Source organism: Vidua macroura, chromosome Z (assembly GCF_024509145.1).
Source record: "Vidua macroura isolate BioBank_ID:100142 chromosome Z, ASM2450914v1, whole genome shotgun sequence".
NCBI classification, from domain to species: Eukaryota; Metazoa; Chordata; class Aves; order Passeriformes; family Viduidae; genus Vidua; species Vidua macroura.
The window spans coordinates 1,159,441-1,182,609 of NC_071611.1; the positions used below are offsets into that span (position 1 = coordinate 1,159,441).

A 23,169-nucleotide genomic window follows, 5' to 3' on the forward strand; every position below is an offset into this window, starting at 1 on the left:
TGCTGCCTCTCTTCTTGCCCTCATGGAGGAATTTATGGGCAGTTCTTGACTGTGGATGATCCATTTTCAGAGAACTAGATAAGTTTTTCCAGGATCTCATCCCTGTGCAATAACACTTCTTTGTTCTCTGAGCTCATCAATGTGTGTTTTCAGTAAATCCCCTTCATGTGCTTTACTTAGCATGTTTCATTTCCCCTTTTTATCTCTCGCATTTTTGAGATTCGTGTGTAATTCTAGCCATGAGAGCTGCATTCGGTCATCCTGAATTATGGCACGTTTTCTGCAAAATCCGTCATCATGTCTGCCTTGTTTTCCAGAGAACTTTTTATGCATAAGCTACAGCTTTCAGATACCTCGACAAATGTGTTACCAGCACAGATGATGTACATCCTCCTGCCAGTAACCTTTCTTTGCAGTGTGAGCCAACTGCTTATTCCCATACCATTCAATTTTTATCCTGTTCATTGTCTGTGAGAACCTCTGCTGAGAGGCTTTGCCACTCTAAAGTGAGGTGGTGAAAAATCCTTTCTTATGAACGTGCTGGGACTTCAGGCAGTGCAGCTCTAACACTTGCAGCTTCTTCCACATCACCCAGCTGAGGTCAGCCAGGTCAGAGTGATGTGTTTGTGGAATCATGGAATGGTTTAGTTGGGAGACTGTCCCATTCCAGCCTCTGCTGTGGGCAGGAACACCTTCCACCAGATAAGATTGTTCCAGCCTGGCCTTGGGCACTGCCAGGGATGCAGGGGCAGCCACAGCTGCTCTGGGCACCCTGTGCCAGGGCCTGCCCACCCTCCCAGCCAGCAATTCCCAGTTCCCAGTATCCCATCTAAATCTTCTTTGTGCAAATTAAACTGTTGAATGATTGAGACCAGTGACAATCCCTCTGCGTTCCTCTTCTGTAGTTCCTGATTTCACTTCTAAGCCTAGAGCATGGCGTTCCCAGAAGGCCAAAACCAAATCCTGTGCAAGGCCCTGCACAAACACGGTTTGCTGTGCTTCAGAGTACAGAATCACAGAATCACAGAACCACAGAACCACAGAATCACAGAATGTTTTGGGTTGGAAGGGACGTTAAAGATCATCTACTTTCAACCCCAGTGCCATGGACAGGGATTCAAAATACTGTTTTTTTTCTTGCTGAGTTATCATTAAAGATGAGCAGAAGCATTGATGTTTGATTCCTGAGCCAATCTTCCATGTTACATGGGAGTGCTGAGCCTTGAGGCTTTGGTCTGAGCTTGTCTTTGCTAGTAAGCCCTATCATTTATTGCAGAATAACAACAGAAATACCTGATCCTTGCACTAATTCCCAGCTATGTTCTCTGATTTCCTGGATATAACAATGGTAGAACTGTGTTTCTGCCTTTGGGAAATTAAGGCATCTCTGCTGAGAGCAGTTGGGATTACGGGAATTTAAGTATCCTGGAAGAAGTGGGAGATAAGAAATGTGTTAGATTTTAGAGGGATAATCACATACTTTGAGTGTACTGACTGCATACTTTTTTTTTTTTTTTTTTTTTTTTTACCTTTTTAGGCTCAGTTGTGTTCTTTGCGTGAACAGTCTCTATTATGCAGTATAGCGAAAATGCAAATTTCTTTCTTTTTTTGAACCATGTGGGGAAAGAAAGCACACGTGGACTTTGTTGCCCGTGATAGAATTGTGCAGGATTTACTTTTTCAGGCAGGTGTAGCTTTCTGCCACTGGGTGGAGCGTTTTAGGCACGCTGCAGCTGTCCCAGCCTCGCAAAGGCATCTGCACTCCTTGCAGCAGCAGCACAGCCTTTCTCCTGAGTGCTCGATAGATTAAACCTTGGAACTGAAACACTTGAAAATTCAGGCCCCGTTTCTCTTTTTGTGGTTTTTGAACAGGCAGCTGCCACGTCTGTGCTGCTCTGCACCCCGGAGTGTGTGGTGCTGCTGGAGGCCAAGGGCATTGGGGGGCGTTTGGTGTTTCACAGAGTGGGTCCCCACTGCAGCTTGAGGGGAGATGGTGACTGGAGTGCTACATCCAGCAGGAGACGGAGAGAACAGATTCTGTGGTGCCTTGGTCCAGATTAAACCTTAATCCTAAACAACTGTATGTGAAAGAGCGGGAGAAGGTACAGAGGCCTGGCTGAGATAGACTTACCTGTTGCATTCCTTCCTGGATTAGACATAAGCAGTTCTGCTGCACTGCTAGTGGAGCTCCAGTAATGAAGACGAGATGTTGTGTAGCATTCTATGTATAAAAAAGTTACATGTTGAAGCTCCTAAAGTGCATATTTTTGGGGAAGTCTCACCTCATCGTGAGAGTATTTCTATTAAGCTCTTCCTCCATCTGCAAATCCAGACGTTTTCCATCTGGTGTGATGCTGTTAAGCTGGGCAGGGCTCTGTCTGGCCTTTCCACCTGCCAAAGTCTGTGCTGTCTGACTGGGATGCTGTAGGGGGATGCTGAGGTGGATCAGAAGGGAAATTAATCCTTCTGAGAGCTCAAAGCTAAGGATTTAGTAACAGGGATGCACTTCCCCTCTTCTGGAAGCAGCTACAAGGAACCTAGTGCTGGTCATGTCTTTGCTGAACTTTGGTACATTTAAATGAAAAAGTAAATTCAGCAGGTGGGTTGGAGCATGAGTTCAGTTTGAATTACACATATGGTTGTTTGTTTTAGTTTTATACTGGATATTTCTCATGGTAGTGAGTTAAGATCAAAAGGTAACTTTTTTGGGCTTATTTGAGGGCGCTCTTTCAGAGTAAGTCCAGCTGTAGAGCCAGTGATGCTTGGTCAAAATGCTGGAGCCATAGGAATTGCAGGGCAGATCAGGTGTAATCTCAGGCTGCTAATCCACAGCTGTTTGAAATTGCCATCATGACAGACTCCTCCTGGCAGGTACTAAACGAGAGCAGCTATTGATTTCCCTCTCTGATCATCCTCTTGCTCTGATTCAGCAGAAGCAGGACTGTGTGTTCTCACACCCTACCTGGGCTGGATGTGTTTTTCTGTGAGATCAGGAATTGCCCAAATGTGGTATGAGTGATTGTGAAAGCGGAGCTTTAATCTCTGTGAAAATCAGTGAGACAGGGAGCTGTTGCACAGAAGCTGAAGGCAGCAAGCTCTGGGAGTGAACCTGCCAGTCTGGAGAGGTTGTTACGTGTTATGCCCAGCCTGGACACCAAGGACCAGGCACACCAAATTCCTTCCTGTCCCAAACACAGACATCACACCAGGTCCTCCACATTAGCAGCAGGGGATTTAGATTTAGAATAACAGCAGCAACAACAACAACAAAAACCAAACCAAAACAAAAAAGAACAAAGTAAGCATCTATGACCCAAAACCTGGGCTACGGGGTTGCAGAAAGCAATAGGAGGGGAAAGGCTTTGTGCCCTCATTTCTGTGTTGCTGCCTGATAACCTCTGTTAACCTATGAAATATTTTTCATTCCTGTTACTAACTAATCAGTTGATGGAGCTTGTAAGCACCATCTGACCACATCTCAAAAGAAAACTCACCCAAGTTTTACTTTGAGAGATTTGAGCACTGACAGCAAGCTGGAAGTTCAGAATTTTTATGGTGTTGGATTCTCACGTGAGTTCCTCACCATGCTGTATCTAAACATGTTTCTTCAGTGTTGAGTGCATGTGTTTTACTTCACATATTTTCTCTAGCACTGTATTTACTTTAGCTTTTGACAGGAAGGAAAAAAAAAATTAATCCCTCTTTATAAACATTTAGCTCTAGTACAAGATACACATGATATAATCATTGGGCTGTTTTTCTTGTAAGAGTATTTTATACAACAATGATTTTCCCCTCTGATGTGGTTATTTATAAGTAGAGATTTTTCAGGTCTTGGATTTGCAAGGGTGTCCTGCCTGTCTTGGATTTGCCTGTCCTGTTTTGGTCTTGCAAAATCCAAGAGTGTGAAGCAGAAGACAACATAAGTTTAACACAGGAGGGAGAACTAAGAGGTGACAGAGCATTGAGAAGTTGTATTTACTGGAACACTAATTGTTGGATTGATCATGAAAAAACTCATTTTCAGGAGCCTCTTCTGACACTTACCAGGCTAAAGTTCCTCACCTGTACAAAGATGTGCTCTTTTTAATAAAAGTACATTCACCAGACTCCAGAAATTTCTGAATCACCTTAAAAATAATCATAAAACCGTGTGATTCAGCAAATCTACAGTTGCTAGAATGGTAAAAAATATTACTGATTTGGAGAAAAGCACTGTGAGGTTGTGGTGAGTGAAAAGTAGAAAATTTATGACTATTTCTCTAACAGTGGCAAGTGTCAGTCTGCAAATAAGATCCAGGAGAGATTGTAAGGAAGTAGAATGTGAAGTAGGCCGAGTATGGAGTAGAAATTGGTGTGGAGTAGTTTGAAGTTGAGGGAAAGGGCAAGTGTGGATATGAGCCAAGAATTCACTGTGGCAGGTCTTGGATGCAGCTACACAAACAGTAGTATTTGTTCATTAATGCTGTTTCTAAGGAAAGGGTGAGGTTCAAGTGCTGTGTGCCTTCACCAGGGGTGTCCTGCCTCTGTCGCCACCTGTAGCATTTTGTCCTGGAGACTGGGAACCCCGGGTGCTGGTGCTCTCAGCAGAATTGTGTGCTCCAGGGCTCTGTGCTGCTGTTTTCTCTCAGAACAGCTTCCAGGTGGAGGCCCATGATTCTTGTACTGCAAAGCAGGTGTGCCACTTGCTCAGCTCTTCTTTCTTTGAGGGTTGGTCTCTGTCTTCAGCCTTTTCCTGCTCTGCCCAGCACTGGGGTGGGAGGAAGGGTCATGGAGTGCCATGGAAAAATGCAGTTGCAGGCCTAAAAATAGATTCCCTGAGGATGACTCGAGAACCAACCAAACCCAAGGAATTTATGGTATGTTGCTACCACCTGTGTAATTCCAGTCTAAATCACTGGCTTCAGAGGAGGATTTCACTGTGACTCCCCTGGGTAGGAAGGGGGAGTGTCAGTGACTCCCATCCCTGCACATGTGGAGGATAAGCAGCTTGGGACTCTAACCATATAGAGATGTTATCTTTTTCCTTTCTTTACGCCTTTCCTTCCCTGCTCTTCCCTTGTTCTCGGTGTGGTTTGGGCATTGGTGCAGTTATTTGGCACAAGGTTTGGAAGCAGCCAGAGTGACAGGGGTGCTGCTGCTGGAATGGGCCTCTCCATGAGATTGACGAAGGTGAGCTTGCTCTCATCCCTCAGCCTGCTTCTCAGAGAGAGCAGGAGCCAGATTTTTGTGTATTGGGAGATACTTTGATTTGTTTTGACACTGCAGGTGGTCCCCTGCCATAGAACCAGGGAATGTGTGGGGCTGGAAGGGACCTTGAAGCCCACCTTGTTCCACCCCCTGCCATGGGCAGGGACACCTTCCACTAGACCACATGGCTGTCTCCCACCCGTGGACCTGAGGAATGTACTGCACAAGTGCAAGAGACGTTTGGAATTGAGGTGCAAAACTGCAGAGCACAGCACAGGCACCCAAAGGCTGGGCTCCCCCACCTCCACACTATCCCACTTCCTCATGCTCTCCTGGACTCACTCCCCTGTGCAAAGTTTGAGCTCAAGTCAGTGGGTTGTTTTTGCCTCAAGCCCTGGATAGAATCTGGGAACAGAGCTATTAGGATGGGTAAAATCTGAACTTTAAAAAAAACTATTTTTCTGCAAAAAATAGGTAATGAAGTGTGTTAAAATTCTGAGATGCCTCCCCTTTGTTAGATACCTCATCAAGCCAGTATTTACCACTGATTGTGCTGGAATAGACCACGCAATCACAGAAGAGTTTGGGTTGGCAGGGGCTTTTGAAGGACACCTAATCCAACCCCCTGCAGTAAATTGGGGCACCTTCCACTAGATCAGGCTGGTCAGAGCCCCATGCAGCCTGGCCTTGGATGTTTCCAGGGATGGAGTGTCAGGGATGTACCAAATGCCTGGTACAAAGCTGCAGCACACCATGCAGCGGATGTCAGAATCCAGTAGACTGTAGATAATGAGCCAAAACCTGACTTTCAAGTTCATGGCCCTGATCTCGTGTTCCAGCCCAGCCCCTGAGCCCATTCCTGGCTACATGGCCCTTTCCCAAAGTGCTCCTGAGCAGCTGAGCTCTCCTGTTGGCCCTGGCCACTGCCAGGCTGCAGGTGCGGAGCTCCGTGCTGTGACTCAGCCCCTGACATTCCAACCAGTCACCTGCAGCATCCACAGCTGAAGCAGCTCCTGATCTGCATCTGACAGAGGGTTCCAGGCTGCCAAAAGAGGTGTTCAGTGCCCAGGTTCCTCATTCCCCAGGAATGGGGCTGGGACTGTGCCAGGCAGGATTCGGGTCATGTGTAGCTCCTGTAGCTCTTCACCGTTCTGTGTTTGATTAATCTCTGAAAAACCTGGCACCTGAGCACCACAGTGCTTCTGGAGGAGCACAGCTGCTGTGTGAGCACACAGTCTGAGTCCCAGATGAGGGGAGATGAGGTTAACTTGGTGTGTGCTGCATCCACAGGGCCTGATTAGGAAATGAGTGTTCTCAGCAGTTGCTGAACGAGTCCATTTCACAGTCTGTTGTTTGTTCCAGGGGAAGTTTTATTTATTACGTAAATTTATGTTTTGTGAGCTCCTTTGAGGCCAGAAGAGGGGTCATTTTGACATGTTTTGAAGTGACTATCAGCTGTTTAAAGCATGGATTTCGTATAAATTAAATCCTTTAGGACATCAACCACCAGAAATATGCTGGAGTTCATCAAGGTTTTTGTTAATCTGCTAGTAAACTTGCAGCTGGAGCTGCCTGTGCCCATTTCAACCATGAGAGTTTGAGATAGTAAAACAAAGCAAGGACTCTTCACAGGGAATATAACATTCTAATGATGGCAACTGTATTTCTAAAAATGTTTTATGTGACTTAGGCAGCCTGTGCAGGTGTGTGCGCAGTGCTGATAGCTTGGTGGCCATGTAGTGTGAGCTGAGGCACCAGTGGCTTTTGCAGGTTGGTGGTGTTCTCCAAGCTCACCTTGTGCTGAGAAGAAGTAAAAGAGGTCTCTCTCCTCCAATTTCAGGTCTTGATGCCTGAATGACAGAAGTTTTTGCAGCTACTGTTGCACAGTTATGCACCTGTGTGAATGTAGCTGCTGAGTGCGGTAGGACTCCTCCAGTCTCAACCCTAAGGTTACGTGGTAGCTGTGCAGTTCAGCGCTAGAATAAGGAAAATTACATGTGATTTTAAAGGGCAGTTTAAACTGAGCACCCTGTTCTTCCTGCCCTCCAGGGAGGTGTCAGAGACAGTGGTTTTTGTACTGCTAGAAGAAGCCCCTTCCAGCCTGCTGCTTCCCTGTGGGGCACGGTTCAGCCTGCTCGTCTTCCTGTGGCACAGACAAGGAACCATTAGTAGTGGGGCTTGCACCCTTCCTGAGGAGCAGGGAGAGAAAAACCTGCATTCCTTTTCCTTGTGGGACGCAGAGTTACATCACTGTCAGTGCTCAGAGCTGGGTTTGTGTCAGTCCCTCCTCCCCGTGTGCGCGTAATAAAGACAACCCGAGCAAACATGTGGGACTCGGGATCAGCCTGTGGCATAAGGCGGGCCCTTCTCCTGGGTTTGACCTCTTCATTCCATTTTCCAGGTGTGCTTCAAGCCCTTGAGTGTGCACACCAGAGGTGCCTGCTGGGACAGGGCTGCTCTGCAGTAATCCTTGAGGTTTCAACGGCATGGACAAGCTGTTCCTTGGAGAAAGTGGTTTCTGCCGCTGTTTGTTTTGGACTGTGCCCCTGGTCTTGCTCAGCAGCAAGCTCCCTGGCAGGTGGGGAGCACTGGTTCTACCTGCTCTGCTCCTCCCACAGCTCCTCTGCTGCAGGCTGGAGGGATGGGGTGGAGCGTGCTCCTCCAGGCTCAGTGCCCTGGGGATGCTGCCCTCGCCCAAGCAGGGCAGCAGGAGTCACTGTACTGTTGTCACAGCTGGCAGAGGCTCTCTGGGGTGGCCTGGGAGAGGTGACACCTCCGTTTTATCCCTGAAATGCCCCGAGTTTCCTGCGTAGCTGCTCTGGCAAGGCTGTCCATACCCATATTTGTGTGCAAGGCTGTTCACACCCGTGTTTGTCCACATGAGCAGTCTCCGGGCTCATGTGGAGGCCCAGCTGTATTTGCAGAGCAGATGAGTATATTGGGTGTACTTGGAGCTGAGGAACATGTCACGTCTTGCATGGACTGCAACAGCGTGCAGCACACATGAGACCTGGGCATGCCTGCAGTCACACCACATGGCTGATCACTGACACGATTCCCTGAGACCCTGTTTAGGAGGGCTCCAGCATCTCCTCCAACAAAGAGATGGCTCAAAGTCAGGCTGAGCTTTGCCTGAGTTCTTGGGCAGTTCTTGGGCAACATGCAGAAAACCATCCTGGGATGAGGCCATCCAACTCCTGAATGCAACAGATGGGAGTACCTGGCAAATAAAGTTTATAAGCCGTGGCTTTACAGTGTTTTGCAGTGATCTGGAATTAATTTTTTTTTTCTGTACCCAATGGGACTGGGGTCGGGTCCTTAGATGGCTTTTTGGAGTGAGTAGATGCCTGTTGGGACTTCAGGGTTCCCAGAGGCTCATTGTGGTCCACGAGATGTGTTTATGTTTGTTCCTAACTCCTTTTGAACAGGTTATGCAATGAATTCTGCAGATTTCATTTCCACTAATAGAAAGTCTCAAGAAGTGGAAATGAGGGTGACAAGTGGGTCTTTGGGGATGGTGCTGTTAGGAGCTGGGAGACTCTGTGGTAATGTTGCAAGTAACAATCCTGGGAAGTCTGGTGCAAAACAAAGTGATAAGGGATTTTTACCCATTGAAAAACTATGTTGTACAAGCTTGTTTTAAATTTTGTAGACAAGGAGTTTAGTACTTGCATCAGGAAGTGGTAATACTTAGAGAACCCTTACTTACAAATGGCACTTATTTTAGTATTCATGTTATGCTGCAGCTCCCTTCTTTTTGTCCTTGTCCCAAAATCTTGGGGTTGGGAGGAGGAGCACAAAAGGCAAAGAGAAATGTAAAGATTAAAGGATGTTACAGATCTTCCCAGTACCACAAAGTATCTCTACCAAATCATACTTAATGCTTTACTCATCAAAGGCAAACACGCCAGCTCTTTCCAGCTGGCTCGCTGTGCTTGGGCAGTGACACATCCACCCAGGATTTTTTTTTGTGGATTACATCTCTCAGAAGACTGGACTGTGGTATTGTTGTCTGGCTTGGACTCTCTCCATCTGGGAGGACATGTCTGAGTTGTGGATTCAGCTCACAGCCTCCTCCTTGCAACATGCAGCCAGCGCTCTGCAAGCCTGTCACTTTTGGTATGATTTCAATTTGACTGGATTTATTCTGAAACGCTGGCTGACAGAAAGGATTTCCCTTTGTGCTGCTGGTTGTATTGCACCAAGCTCAAACCTGGGTTGGGAAACTCGACGCTGCTCTTGTAAAGCAGCTTCCACTTGCCTCCGATTACAGCAGAAGATAAACCCCTGCGGGCAACAGGAAACTGAAAACTCTGGTAACTGGGGGAAGACAAGCAGAAACAGTAAGTTATGAAGAAATGTAAAAAAAAAAAAAAAAAGGTATGAATTTGCAGTTGAGCAGCATCCCCAGCAGGTCCAGGAGGGCCGGGCAGCGGTGCCACGGCTCTGGTGCAGCTGAGGTCAGGCTCGCAGCGCCGCTCTTACGCAGCCCGTGGGTGCTGCTCCGTCTGGGATGTGCTCACGCCTCCCTCCCTCCGGCACCATCCGCGCCTCCGACCGAGATTGGCTGCGGCGGAGTCAGCCCATATCTTACTAGAGGGAAACTTGAGACCCACCAAGCCCAAAAGTCAAATGCTGCTTAGTCAGATGAATAGCAGCACTCACCAGCAGCCAGACCGGGCGCTTTCCACATTTCATCAGGGGGCAGCGTTTTGCGTCGAACCTTTGTTTCTCAAAGGAACGTGTTAAGGGGAAAAAAAAAAAAAAAAAAAAAAAAGAGCTTGTGTGGAGCTGGCAGCGTGCGTGGAAAACCAGCACCTGCCACATAAGGAAAAAAAAAAGTAGAAAGAACAAAAGCAGATGACCATGGTCCCCTCTCTGCTCCCACTCTGCTCCCCACGCACCTTCCCCCTGAAGCTGCATGTTCGAAATGCGCCGATAAAGGGCAGAGCCCTCGATCAGAAGCCTTGCAGTGCAACAAAAATGGGGGCTCCTTTCCAGGAGTTCTCCCTCCTCTGCCTTGGATGCCTCGGAGTCTCCTGGTGGTGCCTTTTGGGCAGCCAAGGGGGCTTCACCTGCTGCTCTCCCTGGAGCGCCCCGTGCGTGCCCGCTCTGCCACAGCACAGCTTTGGGTGCTGCTCGAGGGACACCCTCGGCCTTGGGCACCCAGCTGCGAGTGTGGGGGTCGTGTGGGGTGCTGCTCAGGTTAGGAGGGGCTGCTTTGGTCAGGCTCTGTTCCCTCCTGGTCCTGTGCGTGCCCACGGGCATGCACGCGCTCCCTTGCTTGCATGGGTTGGCGCAGCGCAATGGAAAACAGGGGCCACAGGCATGTTTAAATTCTTTATGTTTGCCTCCACCCTGTTAGGCCCTTTTTGAGGATTTTGCTCTTGTTCCTGCCTTTGCACTCCAGAGACGCTCGTTCCAATGCCTTCAGAGTGATGCTGCTCTGGTAGGGCTCAGGATACCTGACAGTAAAAATATCACAAGAAAGAGATCTCAGCATAGAGGTTGGGAGCACGAGCACCTTCTTTGCTTCCACTTCTGCCTTTCCATTTGAGCCCAGGCAAATGGGCGTTGCTGTGCTGTCCTGAAGGGTGCTGGGTGCTGGGTGCTGGCAGCCAGCAGGGCAGGTCACTCTCGGGGCTGACACAGCACCTCAGGTCAGCCTGACCTCCCCAAATCCCTGAGCAGCAGCAGAAGGACTGAAACACCCTTCCAGGATTACAGCCGTGATTTTTCCAGGGATTCCAGTGTGCTTTGGATACAAGGCCATGCATTCAGGAGTTATGCTGAGGATGGGATACCTCTGGTTTAATTTCAGCCCCCTATTTAATTTTGGCACTTGAGTGCTCTCTGTAATCTCTGGGGAGAGAGCAGGGCAGACCTGCACATAGCAGCTATTTTAATCTGGGTTTAAAAAGAATCCAAGATGACTATCAGCATTTAATTTTTAGATGGCTTATGTTAGGGGAAATGAATCTCTTCCTTTGCATCTGCTACTTGCAGAATATAGATGCAAATGTGTGCTAAATGCCTTCAGCTTCTCCTCTCTCCTCTGCAGGGGTGGGAGTGTGGGACGAGCTGTGCCTTTTGAAAACGTGAACTTCTTGAGTTAAAAATTAGCTTTCTGGACGTTTTTTTTTCTGGTATCGTGTCTTATTTCTACAACTGTACACTCCAGAATTTAGTTTTTTCCTTTTTTTTTTCCCTACATATTATTCCAATGGGGTTGATTTACTGCAAGCTCTTGTTTTGTTTCTAAAAACTTGTGAACGTGGAATATCAGCTCATCTGGTGTTTCCCATTTAACAACGTCTGGCTTGCTTAAAGAGAAATGACCACGGATGATTGCAGACTCCAGTGTTTCCGGGGCTAATGTCCCCCTAAAACTGTGGCTCCCATTGTAAAGCAACTGGAAAGGGGTGGATGTTGAGGATGGAATGAGAGCAGTGACAGACACTGGGGTCGCTGTGTGTGAGTGGGAGCAGGTGGCAATTTGGGATCTGTGGCTTTGGTGTTGGAGCATCAATGGGGTTTTTTTTGGTTTGGTTTGTTTTTTTTTTTTGTTTTTTTTTTTTTTTTTTGTTTTTTTTTTTGTGGGTTTTTTTTTTTTTTTTAAAGAAAAAAAAAAAAAAAAGAAAAGAAAAGGGATGAATTTGCAGCTGAGCAGCATCCCCAGCAGCTCACCTCCCCTTCTATTCCTCAGCCTTCACCAGTCCTCCTTCCCAGCCTTGGAGAGCCCTGAAGGACTTCCACAGGGCTGCAGGACAGCAATGAGAAGTGCATTTTCGACCAGCTGGGGGCTAATCAACACGTTCCCCTGGTAAAGTAGCATGTTAAGAGACAGATATATCTTGTGCATCGACACTCTCCCAGAGAACATGAAATTCTAGGGCTGTGTCTTGAAATCCCAGCAAATTTATCAACCCAAGCCAGCAGAGAGTGTGGAATTTGTATTTGGCCTCCAGCTCTAACAGTATTGGAGCTATTTTCCTTCCCTGCAGTGTTCTTCTTGCCTTCAGGGTCTGTTTATTCAAAAAGAAGAAAAAAAAAAAAGGCAAAGATTGGTGAAATCTAAGGCAGCTTTTACACAGAAAAAAAGTGTTGCAATTGGCAATGTAAATAACACACTGTGTTTCTGGAAATTCAAGTACAAACCGCTTGCACAGGGCTGCCAAATGATGCATGAGCTGTCCTTGTTTCAAGAAATCAAGAGAAAATATTTTTGTTTTGTTGGAAGAAAAAATAATTGAGATGTGATAGAAAGAGGCTGTAAAAATTATCCAGCTGTAATCTTTAAAAATGAGGCACTTCATATGTGTTAAGTATGGACATGATGCTGCATCCACAACTTTTTTAGTATAAAAATACTTTCTGCATCTCTTCAGGGAACTGACAGATCCTTTGCAACAACAGCAGTGTCTTTACCAGCAGGTTTAAAAAAGTGGAACAGACTTTCCAAAAGGGATTACACCTTCCCCAAAAATATCTTTAAGATCTTAAATAAGTAAAAAGATCTTTTTAAAAGCATTTGGTAGCTCTAATAAATGCTGCATTTAATACTAGGAGGTTTAGGGGGTTTTTAAAATGATATATAACCCAGTGCTTACAAAGGTGTGTGGCTTCTGATAACAGGTGGACATGACTTCTTGAGTGTTCTGGGATTCATTTTCTCAAGACAAGGTTTTCTAAATAGTTTCTGGAATCTGATTTTTTTTTCTGTTGATAGCAAAATAAGTGGTCTTCAAGAAATTCTGCAATAATCTAAATAATTTTTAAAATTATTTTAAAAAATATTGTCCTTGGAAACTCTTTTTGGAGAGTGGGGAGGATTTATTTTTGGTGAAAACAGTACAAATATAACCTGTTTGATGCTGTGATCCCATAAAACATCCAGGAGCAGCTACCCTGTTGGGATATGACTGTCTAGTGGCTTTTTTGAGAGGGTTTTGAATGCAGCAAACACAGCTTCTGCCGAGACAGGAAACACTGGGGAGTGTTCAGTGTGAATAAATGGGAACACACGGAGGGAAAAATAAGCTATTCGTTTTCCATAGGTGCTCCAGCAGGAAATCTCCAAGTTTCTTGGCATCGCTGCCAAGCCAGGGCTTGTCTGTGCACTCTGGCTTCCTCTGCCTCCAGGAGTGTGGGGTGTAGGGCTGGGGGGAAGGGGAGACCTCGGGAGGCTTTGAATGGGGTTTGGGGGCACCGTGATAATGTCTGAGGCATGACTAAGAAATCAGATTTTACATTGGGAGGGAGGGTAAAGGAAAACTGAGCTCTGGCTACCAGCAGTCATAGATGGTTGAGTTACACCTAGGAGCAAGAAATGGGCTTGTGGCATTCTGGAGTAGGAGCTCTTGGAGGTGACAGAGGCAGTGATGGGTGAATGGGAGGGAAGGAAAATGTCTCAAACAGAGGGAAAGTGGAGAAGTGCAGTCTCCATTTTAAAAGCTGGCAGAGCTGGGGCTGTTCAGCTGCACAAGAGAAGGCTCCAGGGAGAGCTCAGAGCCCCTGCCAGGGCCTCAAGGGGCTCCAGGAGAGCTGCACAGGGACTGGGGACAAGGCATGCAGGGACAGCACACAGGCAATGGCTTCCACTGCCAGAGGGCAGGCACAGGTGGGATATTGGGAACTGGGAATTGCTGGCTGGGAGGGTGGGCAGGCCCTGGCACAGGGTGCCCAGAGCAGCTGTGGCTGCCCCTGGATCCCTGGAAGTGTCCCAGGCCAGGCTGGATGGGGCTGGAGCAGCCTGGGACAGTGGAAGGTGTCCCTGCCCATGGAGTTGGATCATCATTGAAGTTCCTTCCCAGCCCAAATTCTTGGTTTGGAATGATTCTGTGTTTCTGTAATTTCAGTATCGAGCCTCCTTCCCTGGAGCATCTCAATTCTTATTCCACAGAGGGAGAGTGTCCACCAGCCCAGGGAGTGAGGGAGAGAGGAGCTGGGAGATGCTGGACACAGAGGTGGGATTGGTTGCCATTCAGCTGTGTATTGCTGAGGTACATGAGAAAAACACCTGGATCAGCAACTGCACCACAGGTACTTCCCTAGCCTGGTAGGGAGAAGGGTCTTGCAGCACAGCCTGGAGCAGGTGGAAAATGCTGAGCTGATTCAGATGCCTTGTGCTGAGGGAGCTGTCGCCACAGCCACATTTTTGTGTGCAGGAAAGGAGTGGAGAGTTACAGCCAGGGGGAGGTGATACAAAACCAGGCAGCAGTGTTGTGCTGGTTACCCTACTCTGGTCTCACCACCATGTGCCTGTGCCCTGACAGTGGCAGCTCAGGAGCCAACATAAAAGTTAAGTCTAAGCAGGATGTCCCAAGTGTCACGGACTCAGATCACACATAAATAGGTAGGTATTTTGAGCGCCAATCCCCCAGTCTTGGTCTAGAAACTGAGAGTCATTCCGGGCTCTTTCCTGCCCACTCATTAACAAGAATAATCCCATGGATCCATCTTCATCACTGCCTCTGGCAGAGGGAAATGAGACCATGAATAAAACAGGAGTGAAGATTAGCACTGCTTCTTTCCCACCAGTACAGTTATGTGCTGCACTTGTATCTTTGCAGGAAGAAGTTGCTGCTTGTAACAAACCTCTTTTTCTGATCCTATAAAAATTTTAGCACCTGGGCTCGGTCCTATGTTGGGCCGAGCTGAACCTCACTGTTGGTTTCAGAAAGTGCTTTGGGACAGCCAGGGATACAAAAACAGTGTGGTCACAGCCACAGTGTGGCCACAGCCTTTTCAATTCCTGCTCTCTGTGGCCTACTGCATAAAAAGTCGCTGGAAATGAGCTCTGGTCATGCAGGAAAGTAGGGGATGAGAGTGTGAATACATCTGTAAGACAGGAAATATTAATGTAAAAACACCTGAGCAGGTCTAGCTGAGACCAGCCCCCATCGGTGTTGGGCTGTAACATCACACATCTGCATTTGTGGGCTAATCCAGCTGTTTACTAGCAGTAGTCAGGGACTAACTCTTTCTGGGCCTAATAGCCACTGCTTAGGTACATTTGGGCTTTGCCAAAGACTTCCCAGGGCTTGGTTGTGTCAGAGGATGTGAAGTGGACTGTGACCTGCACCCATCACACCTCACACCAGCTGAACCTGCCCGTGCTCCCCTCCTCCCCGGGGCCAGTCCCGAGGTTTATTCCCACAAAAGGCAACTGAGCGCTGTGATCGCCACGGAGCAGCCCCAGGCTATGCCAGGAATCTTCCTCTTCGGTGGCTGAAAATACCCAGGTTACTTTCCCAATGACAGCTGATTTCCTAGTTTAAATTTAGGGATTGAGATCACCGTGGGCAGGCAATGGGTGGATTTTTCCTAATGCAGCTGCAGGGGAAAAGATTGTGCTTTGTGCTTTCCCTGGAGAACTTCATTTTGCAGAGGTGTTTCTCATTAATGTGGGTTTTACTGCAGATTTTGCCAAAACTGTTGCCCTGCTGGTGTTAATAGGTGTTGATGAGACAAGGAACCCCAAGAGGGAGGTCATTTGTGCTCTTTGTGACATTTCTGTGATTCCCCTGCCACCAACCAGTAGTACCTCCTTGCCCCTGACATCCCAGCTTAGGGATCTGCAGGAGAGGCTCTGCCCAGAGAGGCTGCAGTCTCCATCCTTGGAGGCTTCTGTGACTCAGCTGGATCAAGCCCTGAGCAAGCTGGTGTGAATTCATAGCTGACCTTGCCTGGAGCAGGGTTTGAGGCTGCAGACATCCCCTGAGACCCATTCCAACCTGAATCATCCTACCAAGCCTCACAAAGAGGTTGTTAGATGAGCTTGGTAATTAGCTCTGGGTCTTTCCCTGGTGAACAGCTGCTCACTTCAAATTTGTACAGTTTGGAAGCAAGCTTTTTATTTCTTGTACCTTGTCCAAAGGAAAGGAAAGGCAAAACCCTGTGAGCATTGCAGCTAGGATGCCTGACCTACCATGAGTCTGTGTCTTGATTTTGATTGACTTTGGTGTTGAAGAAATTAGGAGCTCTGATTAAAAGCTCTCTGATGGCCAATGCCTTTTAAGAGGTCTCTGGTGTGTGTGTTTGTCCAATTTTTAATACAATGTGAATGCACAGATGGATTCTTACTCTGAACGGATACACTTACAGGGCCTTTTTTTTTTCCTCCTCACTCTGTTCTTCCCAACATAAACTTTCAGAAGCCTTGTAGAAAAACTGGTTCCTTGAGATCTCTCCTTCTTTGTCCAATTTGCTTAAAAACTTGCCAGCCTGGGGCATGGTGGAAGGAGCTGCATCCTAAACTGTTCATCTACATTCACACAGAGAGCAGAGCTGCAGACAAACCCCAGAGCTTCTAGGCTCTCTTGTGTCCTCTGCTAAGACAGAATAGACACTGGCCTCTTTGGAAATGTGACCCTTGCTCAGGTTTGTGTGTGAGAGCCAATTTCTGCCAGTTTCTGGTGTTGTATTTCTTTTTGTTGAGAAAACAAGCCATAATATGACCTCTGACTGTGCAAAAGCGGGATGGACATTCATGATCAAGGACAAGATCAAAAGCAAAATGTTTTGTATGAGGCTCGGGGTGCCCTTTAATCTCTGATCCCACTCCCCCTCTGTCTCCTCCTCTTCCTTTTTTCTTCTCTTTGCTGTCTTTGTTGCCTGGTAGCTCTGGTGTTTTGCTACCAAAAGCAAAACTACGGTGTTGTGCATTGAGATGGGGATGTGTAGAGCAAAATCCCACCTTCCTTTTCCTCTGGTGGCTCCCCTCATCTGCACTCTGCCACAGGATAGACTCTCAGTCACTAAAAGACCATGGCAGGAAGGTCTGGTGTCTGTCTTGGAGCTCCCCTCATATGTTCTTGAAAAATTATGTGTCCCTCAGCCAAACCTTGATTTTTTTTCTGTTTATTGACTGCGTCAATAAACCAAAACATGGGACGAGTCCTGGGCTTCATGTGGCAGTTCTGTGACTGAAATTCCCTGCTCCTGGGCCCATGGAGCTCCAGCCTGAACCTGATAGTAGCAGTCTGTGTCTGGAAGGCGTGTTTTACCTCCCACCTCAGACACCAGGAGGTATCCAAAGACCAGTTTAGTGCCCCAAAGCGTGATGAGACAATGATCTATCACCTTCCTGTGAAGATTGCCATCCCATCGTCATGCAGGACAATGCAGGACCCCACAGCAGAGGTAAAGGGCAAAAGAATCTCAGGAAAGCATGGACAAGGAGCAGGATCAGCTGGGTCTGAAGGCACTGCCAGCTTGCACCATGGGGTGTTGTGTCCTGCTCCAGACCCCCAAGCCAGCTGAGTGGCAGTGATCTGTCAGCAGGAGGAGGTGGCATGAAAACTCTATCCTAGAGAGGATGAAGTGCATTCTTGCCCTGTGAAATATCAAATGTTGGATGGCTTTATCTGAGGCGTTCATGTTTCCTGCTGGGAAGGCCAGGAAGGAGGAATGCAGCTTGTGTTTCACCCAGGAACGTGGGCTTGGCCACGCTCTGGCTTCTGCCACTCAGGGAAGGCCCGTACCTGCTGGTGGGCGCCGGGGCTGGAACAGCAACCTGCCCCATTTACATATATTAGAAGTAGTATTGCAACAAAGGAGGCTGTGTTCTGGCTAATTCCTCATTCAGTGCCCTGGTCAGCCCCGAAATGCCATCGAGAAGATTGGCCTCGCCAGGGAGAGGTCACGACTACAAAGAGGCAGAGGCAAGGGAGAAGGAGCGAGCTCGACGGGATTTGCCTGAGTGCTGCACATCAAGGGCCCGGTCCCTCCGTGCTTCCCACGCTCTTTGTGTTGCATTCCCAAAAGAAATATGGTGCAGGAGGGTGGTGTGAGTCCGGTGACGTGGCCTGGAACAGCAGTGGTGTGAGCTCCTCTTGCTCTACCTCCAGCAAGCCAGCAGGGAAATCTCTCGGTGGAGAAGAAAAAGCCACGTTTAAAATGGGAAATTATTATAATTGTTATGCAATAGTACTTAGATGTTACATGTGGTATGAGTTTCACTGTGAGAGAGTTCAAAGCGCTGCTGGGCCAGTGCTGCTGGGCCCCTGTAGCAGGTGGGGAAACTGAGGCACACGGGTTTGGTCCTCGCTGGAGGTGAGGAAACAGCTCCGTGCTAGAGGTGGAGATAGGTTTTCTGCCTTTGTCAGCCCCAGAGATCAGCCCAGGCACTGGGAGAGCCAGAGGAGTTGTCCCACTCTGCAGTGTGACCCAGCGCAAAGCTCCGGTGCTCGAGGTGAAATTTTGGTGTTAAGACCTGAACTTTAACATTTTAGCTCCCCCTTCCAGTAGCTGCCCAGTGCTGTCTCCTGGCAGGGCCCTCGCTACAGTGCATGGGGATTTGTGGAGCCCCTTCAGAGATATTCCCAGCCCATTTGCCATGGCAAAGCTCTGTCTCCAGACTGGGTTTGCAGGGAGCTTTTGGTGCCTGGCAGAAAGCCCAGGCTGAGATCTGAGCACCCTTGAGCTAAACCCAGTGAAATTCTTGCTTCTTCCGGAGCTGGACCCACACTTGATCTGATTTTTCCCTGGTTTTATGGGCTTGCTTGGATTTTATTGAAAACATAATGACTTCAAAAGGGCAGTCACCAACGTCTCTTGGAGCAGGTCGTGGCTTTCCAAAGAGTGCCAGGAATTGGCCCCACCTTGCAGAGCAAATAAACATATGGGTCACAGAACGCAGGTGGTGGGGGAAGTTAAAGGAGGATAAAAGGACCTATATGGCATCTCCTGTTTGGGGTGGGTTTGGGTCTTCCAGCCTGAATCCCACCAAAGCTTGCTGAGGTTTTTCCTGCTCTGAGTCAACAGGAAGACCTGAGACCAGGCAGATCAGTCCTCTGAGCTGGAAGATCTCTACCTGCTGCTCTCCTGACAAAGAAACCATCTGTGCTGCTTGCTGCTAGCTGGATCACTGCTTCTAAATTTGATCCTGGACTGTGGAAAAACTTGTCAACTCCTAAAGCAGCTGGCTGGAGAAGCTGGTTGGCAGCCTGCAGCGGGGAGCGGTGTCCAGTGCGCATCATGTTTTGGCATGTCCACCTCTCTTTCGAGCCGCCTTGGAAGGCTTCCCAGGATATTAGCTCTTCATGGAAAAGAAGAAAAAGGAAAAGAAAAAGAAAAAAAGACAAACCCCAGTGGCTGTATTGCAGCACATCCGTAACCATCTCCCTGCAGTTCACGGGAGCAGCCCCACATCACCGCGTCGCAGCTCAGCGCACTTGCCCTGGATTTCATCCAGCCTGTGCTTTCCTGCTCAGCCATGATTATCCCTCTCTGCCTTCTACAAACACCTTTAAAAAGAAGTGCTCTGACAACAAAATTACTGGAGCAGGCTTCTAGGAAAGCCTGCTGTGCACGGTGTCCTGGGGAGCCCCATGGCCTTACGGGGCAGGCAGCCTCGAGCGCTGGGAAGCCTGACCTCAGTCAGGATATCTGCATGTGCCAGGTTTTCTGAAAAGAGTATAGTGGTCTATTCTTCTACCCTATATCTGATGCAGCTGATTGAACACTTTATCTCACAGGTGAATCGCAGGAAATAAAAGCCATTGCTTGGGTTCAGTGAATCCAGATGCTGGCACTGGCAGTCGCTGAGTGGAGCTGGGTTTTTTTGAGGCTTTCACAGCAGCTGGAGCCTGGTCCCATGGTCAGGTTGGCTTTTCACCTCTTTGCTTCTTGTATCAGCTGCTAGGAAGGCAGGCAGAGAGGTTCCAGGGCTGCCTGACAGCATCTTGCACTGGCCAGGAGTGGGGGATGCTGGTTGGGGACCCAGACTATGGGAGGGTGACAAGTGAGGCACAGGGATGTATCCCTGCACTGCCCAGCTCTGGGCACACAGGGATGGCTGCAATGACAGCAGCACAGCTCTGGGCACACAGGGATGGCTGCAATCCCAGCAGCACAGCTCTGGGCACACAGGGATGGCTGCAATCTCAGCAGAAGAGCTCTGGGCACACAGGGATGGCTGCAATCCCAGCAGCACAGCTCTGGGCACACAGGGATGGCTGCAATGACAGCAGCACAGCTCTGGGCACACAGGGATGGCTGCAATCACAGCAGAAGAGCTCTGGGCACACAGGGATGGCTGCAATCACAGCAGCACAGCTCTGGGCACACAGGGATGGCTGCAATCCCAGCAGAAGAGCTCTGGGCACACAGGGATGGCTGCAATCCCAGCAGAAGAGCTCTGGGCACACAGGGATGGCTGCAATCCCAGCAGAAGAGCTCTGGGCACACAGGGATGGCTGCAATCCCAGCAGAAGAGCTCTGGGCACACAGGGATGGCTGCAATCACAGCAGCACAGCTCTGGGCACACAGGGATGGCTGCAATCACAGCAGAAGAGCTCTGGGCACACAGGGATGGCTGCAATCACAGCAGAAGAGCTCTGGGCACACAGGGATGGCTGCAATGACAGCAGAAGAGCTCTGGGCACACAGGGATGGCTGCAATCCCAGCAGCAGAGCTCTGGGCACACAGGGATGGCTGCAATCCCAGCAGAAGAGCTCTGGGCACACAGGGATGGCTGCAATGACAGCAGCACAGCTCTGGGCACACAGGGATGGCTGCAATCCCAGCAGCACAGCTCTGGGCACACAGGGATGGCTGCAATGACAGCAGCACAGCTCTGGGCACACAGGGATGGCTGCAATGACAGCAGAAGAGCTCTGGGCACACAGGGATAGCTGCAATCACTTCTGCGAGCTGGATGACAAAGCTCCTGACAAGAGCAGCGCTGACCTCAGTGACCAAACAAGTGTGTTTGTTTCTATTTCAGGCTGCTGCACTTTTTTTAGCCTTTTGACAGAGGAGGTCTGCTAATCTGTGGTAAATAAGGATTTTCTCCAGTCCATGAGTATGTTGGTAAAATATCCATGTGCGTATTATTTTGCTCCGCTGACGCCTCAAATATTTTAATGTGCATTTTAGTACTCTTTGTTGAATGAAGAGGGTGTTTGCAAAAGATGTCAACACTGGAGTGGAATTTGCCAATGCTGACGTGGTCATGGCTCATGGGGGAGCCAAATGTACTCTGCAAATACAGAAGAAGTGGTGATATCAGAGACCTTTCCTGTGTGATAGGAATTCTATGCTATTGCATCCAAGGTGGATGGAGAAGGGACCTCCATCCGTCCATTCATCCATCCTCAGGACTTTCTTCTCTCACCTCTAGTACCAATTTCCTTGTGCGAAACAGAGGAAAATACTCCATACAGATGTTTGCTCTGGGAGAAAATGTACTGGTGACTGGAGTAACCAGCAGGATGCACCACGACACTGAAGGCATTTGAGAAATACGTAAAGCAAAAACCGTGCTTGGAAATTAAAATTTAAAATTTAAATTGAATTTGAAATTAAAACGGGCAACAGAGTTCAGTGGTTTTTATTCAGCCTTTTAGTGTGTCTGGAATAAATTGGGAGGGAGAGGGGAAATAAGTGCCTTTCAATAAAAGGAGGGTTGCTGAATATAATCAGCATAGTCATATTTAAGGAACACCCTGGGGACGTGTAATTGGAAGGTAAGATAGCCCTGTATATAATGTTATGGTAGGCTGTCAGCAAGTGGCTGTGTGCCAGACAGACATCCAAGACATTTTCTTCAGTGTGTGAGCCAGTGCTCAGTTTGGGGAGGACAAGCTGTGGCGATATTAGCTTTTTATTACGTCCTGCTCTGCAGAGACTCCAGCGCCTTGGAGAAGATATTTAAGAATGCATTTACCTCTTGACTGCCTGCTTTGCTCTGAGTTTTTCCAACGAGGCACTTTAGCTGGTGTAAATGTGTAAGGGCAGTGAGCAGGTCCAGATTTGGGGGTTGATTTTTGTTGCACTGGAAGGGCAGCCTGGGAGGTTGCCTGAGAGGCAGCCCTTGGTGGGAGTACAGCGCTGTGAGTGCAGATGTACAAATAAACACACGCAAAAGGAGGTGCCCGCGGGCTCATGTGAATTGGTGAACTTGACAAACAGATGCTTGTTAAGAGGGTCAAATCCATAGGTCTCTGCAATGCCCCCCCTGTGAATAGTTTCCTCTTTAGCAGCTGAGCCCATCACCTGTGTTCAGGGTTTGAGTTTCACACCTCTGCCAAGCTGGACATTTCCTGGCTCTTTGTAAGCAGGAAATCTCTCCTTTCCGTTTTTCTGCACTAGCAGAGATTTGTGATGATGTGCATGAGCCTCTAATTGGCTCCATGGATTATGTGTGCAGCACAGAGCCCGTGAGCCTGACCCGGGATCCCCCATCCATCTGCAGCTCAGGGGAACAGGAACTTAAGAGATTTTTTGCACAATACAGACATTCAATGGGTTTAATATTGCAGCAACCCCAGCTCAGCTTAAATTGCCAGTGCTGAGCTCTGCGTCCATATTTATCAACTTTCTTCTTTATGAATCACTCGCCAAGCTCATATTTGACCTGTAAAAATGTCACTAAAATGCATTCATCTCTGGCTGTACTGCATTTCTCTGCAGGTCAGACACCAGCTCCTAAGTGGGATCTGATACTGATTCAAAACACATTGAGGTTCTTCATCCAAATCCTTTTTCTTTAAGTGCACCATGGCAAATCTGGATGTTTAATATATTTGAGGAGAAAAATAATTTCTTTTTCTTTTTCTTTTTCTTTTTCTTTTTCTTTTTCTTTTTCTTTTTCTTTTTCTTTTTCTTTTTCTTTTTCTTTTTCTTTTTCTTTTTCTTTTTCTTTATCTTTTTCTTTTTCTTTTTCTTTTTCTTTTTCTTTTTCTTTTTCTTTTTCTTTTTCTTTTTCTTTTTCTTTTTCTTTTTCTTTTTCTTTCAGTCTTGCAGATATCCTTACCCTGTAAAATGTGTTGCAAAAGTAGGAAGTGTATCTGCACACATAGTAATTTCTGCTGAAGGGGGGGGCCAGTGTTTCAGTGTTTATTGTGAGGCTGCTCTGGGATGAATGAATGAATGAGTATCAAATAATGTAATGCAAGTATCTGGGGTTACTGTGAGTCAGTGAACTTCAGTTGCAGCATAGGTAACACCTCAGTCCCTCTCTTCCAATAGG

At 47.9% G+C, this 23,169-nt stretch overlaps 1 long non-coding RNA gene across 1 annotated transcript; it reads left to right on the top strand.

Annotated features, from left to right (window-relative positions):
* Positions 1 to 15,348: 15,348 nt before the first annotated feature.
* Positions 15,349 to 21,454, top strand: LOC128822246 (uncharacterized). Its single transcript, XR_008441412.1, has 3 exons — positions 15,349 to 15,434; positions 20,923 to 20,972; positions 21,075 to 21,454. It is a non-coding gene; the product is annotated as an uncharacterized LOC128822246 (long non-coding RNA).
* The last annotated feature ends 1,715 nt before the right edge of the window (positions 21,455 to 23,169 follow it).